The sequence below is a fragment of the Bufo gargarizans genome, chromosome 1, assembly GCF_014858855.1.
Source record: "Bufo gargarizans isolate SCDJY-AF-19 chromosome 1, ASM1485885v1, whole genome shotgun sequence".
Taxonomy (NCBI): Eukaryota; Metazoa; Chordata; class Amphibia; order Anura; family Bufonidae; genus Bufo; species Bufo gargarizans.
The window spans coordinates 304,712,527-304,723,204 of record NC_058080.1 but is presented as its reverse complement, the minus strand read 5'-3'; the positions used below and the strand labels follow the sequence as shown (position 1 = coordinate 304,723,204).

General features: G+C 41.2%; 1 protein-coding gene across 4 annotated transcripts in view; it reads left to right on the top strand.

Annotated features, from left to right (window-relative positions):
• Window positions 1-1,475: 1,475 nt before the first annotated feature.
• The window catches only part of SH2D4A (SH2 domain containing 4A), a 106,820-nt gene continuing 97,617 nt past the window's right edge, over window positions 1,476-10,678 (top strand). The window contains exon 1 of one of the 4 annotated variants that reach the window (XM_044305091.1): window positions 1,476-1,576. The gene's annotated coding sequence lies outside the window, so the exon portion shown is untranslated. Of the gene's footprint in view, window positions 1,577-1,628; window positions 1,752-5,798; window positions 5,818-10,678 lie in introns of those variants that run through there. The other 3 variants (XM_044305085.1, XM_044305108.1, XM_044305099.1) reach the window with 3 other exon arrangements.

Sequence of the window (10,678 nt, the reverse complement as noted above, 5' to 3'; positions counted from 1 at the left end):
GCTGGGTGAGGTAGGTACTGGTAGGTTAAATAAGGTTCTGGTAGGCTGCTGGCTGCAACGCATCCCACAGCTGCTGAAGCGTGCGTAGGTAGGATCGAACACGACAATTGAGGTGGTCCACAGATTAATTGGGTTCACGTCTGGGGAATTGAGGGCCCAGGGTAGCACTTGGAAGTCTTGGTCATGCCTTTCCAACTAATATTGGACATTTCTAGCCGTGAGACATGCCGCATTGTCTTGCTGGAAGATCCTATCCGCCCCATGGAAGACAATCAGTATGTATGGATGTATGTGATATGCAAGGATGGACTCATACCAAAATAGGTTGAGAGTGTCTTCCACATGGATGAGTGGGCACAGGGCAATGCCACGAAAACATTCTCCAAACTATAATGCTGCCACCACCAGCTTGTGTTCTTCTAGCAATGGTTGCAGGGAATTTGTTCTCTGATATTTCTCACCTGACACACCAACGTCCATCCGTTCGATAAAGCAGAAAATGTGACTCATCAGAGAAGGCCACTCTTTGTCAATCAGTTGAGGTCCAATTCCTATACTGCTACAAAAATCAAAGCCTTGTCTGCCAATGTAACCATCCGTCTGCTGCAGACCCTATACACAGTAGAGTTCATGGAACTGTTGTTTTACACATAGACACACGTCTCATAGCCCCCTGGTTCATTTTAGTGGTGACCTGCCCAATAGTATAGTGTCTGTCTGCCCTTGTGCACCTTTGTAGCCAGCGTTCACCTCTCACATCGACATGTGGTGCTCTGCAGTTCCCATGTCGCTTATTTGCAGTGGTGCCATTTGTCTACTCACTATACACTTTCATCACGGCAGCATGCGAACAGTTCACAAACTGCATAGTTTCAGACATACTGTCACCCTTGTCCTGCAAGCCAATTATCATCCCTTTTAGCAACTCTGATAAATTGCCCCTTTTACTCATGATGGCAACAAGGGATATGTGTGCAGAGAGCCTATCGCACACATTATATACCCACCAAGCCAGCTCACGACACGTGACTTCCTTCATGAGCTACGCGCTGTCGACATCGAAAGTAGGAATGAGTCATAATAATGTGACTCCACCATATATATATATATATATATATATATATTTAATGGGTTTGAGAGTTCTGCTCTTACAACAGAATCTGTGGTTTATACGATTTTTATGTTCTCTAATTCAAATTTGTATGTGCTGTTTATAATTTTGATGCTACTAGAGGTGTACAAAGTTAATGCACTAGAAGTGTGAATTTTCTTTTATGTAATGTATTACTGCGTCTGCATTATATAATTTGCATGTAATTTAGAGTAGACGCCATGCTTTAGAAAGCATTGTATTACCATGGCCATACACTAGGTGGTGCATATTACTAAAAGTAAAGCATACGAATTCTATTGTATTGTTAGCCAGTTCTAGCCTGGTATTAGGGTGGAGATATGTAAATTCAAGGTATTCATGCCCAGCCCAGCAAGTCTAATGACAAGATTCATGTGTACTTCCTTCAGTACAGAGATTGGATTGTCAGTTACACCATTTCCTCAAACAACAAAGAAAGGTCTGGTACGTACAACATGTCAATTATCTTTATCTTCTCGGTTTACCTAAGAACTTATGCCTAAATCTAAGACATATGCAGCAACTCTTCCTGCATTGTCCATGAAGTTTTATTCTTTACTTAAAACTGCACAGATAAGTTATCTACTACCTGATGTATTTCATCTATCAACGCATGTCTGTAAGTATCTTCTACATAACATGTGTCCGCTCAGTAAATGCCTTGTATGGATAATGTTTAGCTCTGTTCCTTTTTACTTTTATTTGAGCATTTTGTTATCTTGACTTCTATGGTAAGTCTGTGCGATTCTGTGAAAGGCAAACCTAATCACCTCGCCCTTTCTTTTGACAAATAAGGTTCTGAACTTTTGCCAGTGTAATACTGGAATTCTTCTGTTTGTGTTAGAGATTCAGGTTAATGAGAGGCGTAACAAACAGAAAAGTAGGTGACTTCAACAAGGGATTCAAGTTCTCTAAATTCTCTCCATTGTGCAAATACTATATGACATCAAAAGTCTCCTTAGAAACATACATAGGCACAATGTTGTTGTGCAGCAGTACTTATAAAATGTTGGCTGTAAGACACAAGAGCCACAAGACAATTCATAGATCAATTAGAAAAATGTATATGCTGGCAAGAGTTAAATTGGCATTGAGGAGAACAACATTAGGTGATGATGGGCCCTCTCTCAGTACTGTGACCCTATACAGCCCTGTATAGGTTTTGATCTTCAGCAGGTGTAAGATCTATAACTGAGTCCATTTTTTATACAAAGTACATAATAGAGGGGATGTCTAGTGGTAGCCACTTACAGTACATAGAAAGCATTATATACAGTAGCTCTCCAGGAAAATAACTAAGACATAATGGTGCTGATTTACTACTGAAAATGTCCCAATGTTTTGGTGCAGTTTCTGCCAAACAAAACTGGTGCAAATTGTTTGCACTACATTTATCAACTGTTATGGACACTTTTTTTTAAGCCTCACCCAACATGGTTTAGCAGCATGGCTTCACTGGAAAGGAATGTGGCCTAAATGCACCTCTGTGCGCCAAAACATGCACCCCAGTATTGTCCTAATGTGTTATCAAGGACCTGTGTATGTCAGATGGCCATGTTTTTTTCAATTGTAGCACTGAAGGAACCTCAAACAAATTGTCAACAAAGATCTTCCTCTGTAAACTGTGAGAAGAAGCTTGATAGCCCCGTTCTAGTCAATGGGCACAAAGTGTTAAACTAATTTACAGTGCGTAGACCAGTCCTGGATTCTTGAGCCAAATTCAGCCTTTTAAATTCATTTTAGCCAAACTATTAGTTATAACGTCAATGTATATCTTTGCAAGATACAGATTTTACAATCAACCCTATGTGTGCTCATAGTGTAAGGAATATCTGTAATAGATATGCTTAATGTAGAACTTTTCCATTTATAATAGTATAGTAACATACTTTGTAAGGCTGAAAAAAAGACATCTCTCCATCCAGTTCAGCCTGTTATCCTGCAAGCCAACTTTCCTCATTTTAGGGTAAAAAAAAATCCTTCCCGACTCCAATTAGAATAACTCCCTGGATCAACGACCCCTCTCTAGTGACTATAGCCTGTAATATTATTACGCTCCAGAAATACATCCAGGCCCTTCTTGAACTCTTTTAGTGAACTCACCATCACCACCTCCTCCAGCAGAGAGTCCCATAGTCTCACTGCTCTTACCGTAAAGAATCCTTTTCTATGTTTGTGTACAAACCTTCTTTCCTCCAGACGCAGAGGATGTCTCCTCGTCACAGATCTGGGGATAAATAGATGATGGGAGAAATCTTTGTACTGACCCCTGATATATTTATACATAGTACGGTAATTAGATCTTCCCTTTGTCTCTGGACCAAAATTCCTCCTACCATAGACGTTAGACCAATTAGCACCTCTTTTATACATCAGAATCATAAATTGCAGCTTCATACATGTATCTTGAAGGTAGACTAGAGCTTGCGACATCCATATTCTTGTTTAAAACCAGAAAATATTGAGGATGTCAGAAAAAGTTATCATTTTAATAATAGTAAATGTGTCTAAAACGAGACACAATTTTGGTGCAAACAATGCCTTGAAATTGGAGCACTTAACATAGTAAATGTGGACCAAAGTTTAGTGAGGCATTAGGCACCAAGATAATTATTGGCTTGAAAGTTTTCCAGATCCTGATTTTTTTATTTTTTTTATTGCAAATGTCTTTCCGATATGGACAAAAGTAAATACAGCACCGACTGAATTGTGTATGTGATCTATATGTGAACACCTTTCTTTTAGAGGTACATTAAGGTATCGGGGCTTAAGAATTAAAGGAGAGTTTTCTATATTGTTGAGATATATTATAGGGAGTCTGTCACCTCCGTATGGCCATATACAGTGCTTACATGGCTCTGTAGCACACCTATACAGGATTGTAATGGTACCTTTGTTCTTTTCTTTAGACTTGCACCAGCATGAAAAACGAAGTTTAATTCATATGCAAATGAGCACTCGCAAGTGCCCAGGGGCAGCGTTCAGTGTGTAGGTGCCCAGGCTGCTCTTCCTTCTTTTCACTTTACTCCTCCCCAGCCTCTTCCTTTGCCCGCCCTCCAAGTCCGGACCTATCGATGAGGCAAGAGACTTGGAGGGTGGGCAAAGTCAGAGACTGGGGAGTAAAGTGAAAAGCAGGCAGAGCAGCCTGGGCACCTACACACTGAACGCCGCCCCTGGGCACTTGCGAGTGCTCATTTGCATATGAATTAAACTTCATTTTTCCTGCTGGTGCAAGTCTAAAGAAAAGAACAAAGGTACCGTTACAATCCTGTATAGGTGTGCTACAGAGCCATGTAAGCACTGTATATGGGCTATGGCCATATGGTGGTGACAGACTCCCTTTAAAATCAGTACAGAAAGAAAAGTTTTGGCAAGTCTGAGTGTATCACAGGCTACATTCACATCTTCCATAACTTTATCCACTTAGCTATAAATCTGAATGCTAAACTGTGTCAGAAAAAGCTCATAGTAGTTTCTGATTTAGTGAGTATTCCTATTCAGCAGAAGACTTATTTTATATTTCTGTGCAGGTTAACATGTAGCTATATAGTGTAGTGGTTAATGTCCTTGGCTCTAATGTACAAGCGAGGGAATTCGAAACCCGGCAGAAACATTTCAATTATTTTTTTATACATATATACGTTTTTAGCCACAATATAGTTACATATATTATTATATATTTAGAATATATGTTAACCTGTACAGAAATATAAGATAAATCTTCTGCTTAATAGGAATACTCACTAAATCAGAAACTACTATGAGGTTTTTCTGACACAGTTTTAGCATTCAGCTTTATAGCTAAGTGGATAAGGTCCTTGCCTCTAATGTGCAATGTTGGGACTTAAAATCCTGGCAGAAGCTATCCAGAAATTAGATTTAAATACACTGGGTGTCCCCAAGCACTGACTCCATACATGGATATAGCTATATATGGAGACAGAGCAGGGACTCCTAAGCTGAACTAGAGTCCTGACACCCTCCCCTCTTCAGAGCAGGGGGTGCCTGGGGTTCTTCCATTGTGCTTGGGTGCTCGGTAGAACACCCGAGCATTACGAAGTGTTGCACATGAGCACTTTGGTGCTCGCTTAACACTTCCCCCGTTAAAAAAAATTCTCCCAGGGATCTATTAGGCTTTATTCCTATCAGTTATGTGACGGCACTTCCATTATAGAAGCAGAAGAACAGAAATACATAGTGGTGAAGTGAAAGCAGCCTTACTGGTGCTTAGGTATCAGATGGCTGGCATACAGTGGCACCTGCCATGTGGTATTTTTTTTTTTTTTTAAAAGCCTAACAAACTAGTTGCATAGTGTACCATGGGAAACTGGCTTTCAGTCTGCAGTGTATAGCAACCTACAGAACATTAAACATATAAAACATTATATTATAGAATTATGCAAGTCCCTAAAACTATCATTTAGAAGATATCTAATATAAACCTGGAAGATAATAGATAATTTTTTATCACTGTACACATAAAATTTTGCCGGTTATAATAGAAATATACTAAAGTCTATTAATATTATACTGAATATAGCATTCAGACAGCAGTAATAGTATTTGTTACAATTTAGGTATAAAGTCCATAATGCAGCTCATTCTTTCTTCTGCTTGAAGGTTTGGCTGTATTCTATTGGGACACTAACATAAAACATATTTGTCTTGGAATCTCAGGAATTTGGGTAAGTATACCTTACTCAGTAGAGATGTGGATCTTCATTCACGCGTAGCACTTAGAGCAGGGGTGGGGAACCTTTTTTTCTGCTGAGGGCCATTTAGATTTTTGTAACATCGTTTGTAACATCGTTCGGAGGCCATACAAAATTCTCAGCCTACATCAGCTTCAGATCAGACTCCCATCAGACCTCTCAGCCTCAGATCAGACCCCCATCAGACCCTCCCTAGCCTATGATCAGCCTCAGATGAGACCCCCCAGCCTCAGATCAGACAACTAGCCTCAGATCAGACCTTCCCCAGCCTTAGATCATACCCCCCAGCCTCAGATCAGACCCCCCAGCCTCAGATCAGACCCTCCCCAGCCTTAGATCAGACCCCCCAGCCTCAGATCACACCCCCATCACAACTTCCAGCCTCAGATCAGCGCGCATCAGACCACCCAACCTCAGATCAGACCCCCAGCCTCAGATCAGACCTTCCCCACCCTCAATTAGCCTCAGATCAGCCCCTATCAGCCCCCCAGCATCCAATCAGACCTCAAATCAAACGATAAAAAAATAAAATAAACTTACCTCTCCATCTGCAGACGGCGTCACTTACCCACCCTGGTCTTCTTCCCACCGCGCTGTACCGTGACAGCGTCAGGTCATAGTGCGCATTTATGTGCAGTATGTCTGGACGCTGTAGGTGTCAGGACACAGAGCGGGGCCGAAAGAGGACCAGGAAAGGTTAGGACACCCTGTGCAGCGCTGTTCTCACCTCCTTTGCCTCCTGCATGCTAATGACCGCTTCCATAATGGAAGCGGTCATTCGAATTTTCACTATATGTTCTGCCCGGGGGCCACATGAATTTGTCCCGGGGGCCGTAAGCAGCCCCTGGCTAGGAGGTTCCCCACCCCCGACTTAGAGGGAAATACAGACCTTCTTAAAGAAAAAAAAAATATTGGAAACGTAAGTACATCAAAAACATGACAACATTTCCAGTGCTCTTTTTTGCATATCCTACGTGACAAATTTGATAAGTACAGTGCATTCAAATTTAGTCATGGCTTTTCAGTAGTGCATGATATTACAATGTTCAGATGCTATCATTAAGTTATGTCTTATGAGGCCTTTAATCTAGGGCTAGAACATGGGTCTAAATTGGAGTAAATACGTCTCAGAAAGGTCACAGAACTTGATGCAATCAATGAGAACAAGCTTCTTTTGTTCATTTGGATCTTGTTGCATTCCATGTGTTGTATTTAGTATTTCTCCAGAATCTGTTGTCCTTCTCATAGATTTTTAAGCAAATTCTTTAATCTCTTTTATGTCTGGGTTATACAGTATTTGAGCACATAGGTGGTCATTTATTAAGCTGAAATATGCCTAAATTAGGCGTAGTTCAGGCGCAGATTGCAGCGCAGAGGTTAGTTGCACCGCAATCTGACTTTTCTCACGCCAGATATAAATTAGTGGGCATGGAGTGGGCGAGGAAGGGGACGGGCTGGCAGGCCCATCTCATTTACCATTTTCTAAGACTTTTGAGGCATAGAAAAAGGTCTAAATGTAAGACAGCTAGGGAGCTGTCTCACATTTAGAAGTGGCAGGGGGTTCCACCAGAGTTACGAAGAGGCCAATCCACCGCCAGCTATAGAGCTTTATTAAGACCGCCGTATAAAACGCCGGTCTTAATAAATGATCCCCATAATCATGCACCAATGTCATACTGTCTTTTGCACACACTAAATGTTTGGCTGGGTTTACAGTGTAAGATTGTGGTGTTTAGTCTATGATTCTTGTCTCTTTCATATAGTGTAACCATATTATGTGATTGTAACCTACTTTTGGGGAAAACATCTAATTGTAAGACTAACCAAAGGTTGGATATTTTACAGTTGTGTTAAATTAGTGTAAAGACGTTTTCCAAGGGCCCATTTTTAAGTAGCCCCCAGAGCGTGTTATGCCTGTTGAAAAAAATCATATTCACCTTGACACTCCTTTCTGGTGCCCTGGCTCTGTTTGGCAATTTTCCCATCCTTGAACTGTTTGCTTCCAGATGTAATCATGTTTGCCACTGCAGCCAATGACTGGCCTCAGCAATGACGTCCTTCATGTGACCCAGCAGTGACATATTGCCTTGGGACATGGTACAACTGAGGCCAGTCATTGGCTGCAGCAGCACCTGTGACCAGACTGGAATTAAATAAGCCAGGATATGGAAGTTTGACAAAGTTATGGGGTCATTTATTAAACGGGTGTAAGGTAGAACTACTTAGTTGCCCATAGCAACCAATCAGATTCCACCTTTCATTTTTATCAGCTCCTTTGGAAAATGAAAGGTGGAATCTGCTTGGTTACTACGCCAGTTCTACTTTACACCAGTTTGATAAATGACCTCATCAGTGTCTGGAAGTAGGTGAGTATGGTTTTTTTCATTACGTTACCACATGCTCCATGCTATGATAGTTTAAAGGGGCTATCTTTTCAGAAAATCTCTTTATACCAGACCATCTAAAATGTTTCTATATCATCCAAAAATACCTGTCAAGAATGGTTACATTAAGATATTTGGTGAATTAATTTAGAAGAAAAAAACAGACATAAGTCTGTTCTTATGCTAGCCATGTACTTTAGAATAATGGTAGCAGAATCTGGCGATTTCAGTGGGACCAGCTAACCATCTAACATGTATAGGATGCCCCAATTCTTCCCTGATGACAAATGTTGCAGGAGAGATGAATCGGGCAGTTTGAATTCCACTCTTCCATTCCTTTAGTTGTTTTGGGGGAAATTAGCCTCCATCAGGGGTACTAGGCAGTGGCTTACTCCCCATTCCCCCATAAAAGGCACATGCATGTTTAGAGAAGTCCGGTGTGCATGTGTACAGAGGGGCTTGTTCAGCTAACAGCTGAAATGTATGGCCTACAATAGACAGAGTTGTCCAAAAACAAATAACATTTATCACAGTGCTCAAGTCTTCATATCTCTGTTGGGATTAAAGGGCTTCTCTGGGTCTGTACCTTAAATGTCTGCGAACATAAGACACTTTGAGCAGTAATTACCCTACCCTTCCATTTCTTTCTACTGGGTTCACATGAGTGCCCAACTGGCTGCAAACTTCCTCTGATGTTCCAACTGGATATGCTCCACTTTCTCCCTGTTCTGCTACCTCCACATAATGCAGCTGAACAAAAAGTAAGAGGAGAACATTCGGTCACATCATCAGAGTAAGAGTCGGAAGCCAGTCATATGGTCATGTGTGGACTGCAGAAACAATAAAGCGATGGAAGGGTAAGTACTGCTCAAATGTCCACAGGCTAGCAGAAACTGTCTTTTTAGGTATGGGCACATAGAACCCCTTTAACTTCTTATGGTTACAGGCTTGGGTAGGAAAATATATCCCATTAATAAGGTTGCATGCTTGTATGCCAGGTGTCACAAACTACATGTATAGGCTGTCAAAAATCGCTCTTGGTTGTACAGTATATTATAAATCATATTAATCACTCATATGAGTCATACTTAGATTTGTGTTCTTCCTATAAACAATTATAGAATGAATGAAGTGAAAATCACAGTCTAAACTTAGCATGGTGACGTTATATGAGTTGGGATATCCGATTTTCTTTGCCCAATAATTAAAGTTATTTTGCTCTGGTGGAGCAATAACTAGCAAAAGTCAGGGTTTATTCATGGGTAAAAATGCAGTACTTTTTGAACTATCTTGTGATATATTTATCTGTAATGGTCACTAATTATATATGAACAACCCATAATCCAGAGTAAAAGCACTTGCAAATAGCAGGTTTAAAGATGATATGTTCGTGAATGCTGCCTTCAATTTTAACCTTTCATTCCCACTACTTACAGATACTGTACACTAGAAAAGAGTGGCTCGGTTGGGCCGGCTTTCCAGAAATTGTCTTCTAACATGATCTGGCACATGATATATTTATGTCTAAAAGTCAAATAAAAACACATGTACCTAAACATGATATCACTGTAGATGATGCCTTATGTTTTCCAGTTAAAAAACAAAACAAAACTATTTTAGGCCCCATTCACACGTCCATAATTTTGTTCCGCATATTGCGGACCCATTCAATGTGCTGCCCGGATCCGGAATTGCGGATCCGCACTTCCCGGTTAGCAATTCCGTTCCCGAAAAAATAGCAATTGCAGACAAAAATAGGCATTTTCTAATAAGTGCCGGCGATGTGCAAAATGCGGAACCCACATCGCCGATGTCCGTGTTTTGCGGATCCACGTAAAACACACACGGACGTGTGAATGGACCCTAAAGCTGGGTTCACACGGGCGAGATTTCCACGCGGGTGCAATGCGTGAGGTGAATGCATTGCACCCGCACTGAATCCGGACCCATTCACTTCTATGGGGCTGTGCACATGAGCAGTGATTTTCACGCATCACTTGTGCGTTGCATGAAAATTGCAGCATGCTCTATATTGTGCGTTTATCACGCAACGCAGGCCCCATAGAAGTGAATGGGGCTGCATGAAAATCGCAAGCATCTGCAAGCAAGTGAGGATGCGGTGCGATTTTCACGCATGGTTGCTAAGATGACAGTCTATTCACTGTATTATTTTCCCTTATAGCATGGTTATAAGGGAAAATAATAGCATTCTTTAATACAGAATGCTTAGTAGAAGGTCAATTGAGGGTTAAAACTCACCTCCTCCTTATGATCGCGCAGTTGCTGATCTCTTCTTACTTCTTTAATCATGAGCTGCCGGCTAAAGGACCTGTGGTTATGTCACATCACATGGTCCAATCACATGGTCCATCACCGTGGTGATTGACCATGTGATTGGACCATGTGATGAGCTCAATGACGTCACCACAGTTCCTGAAGAAAGAACAGGA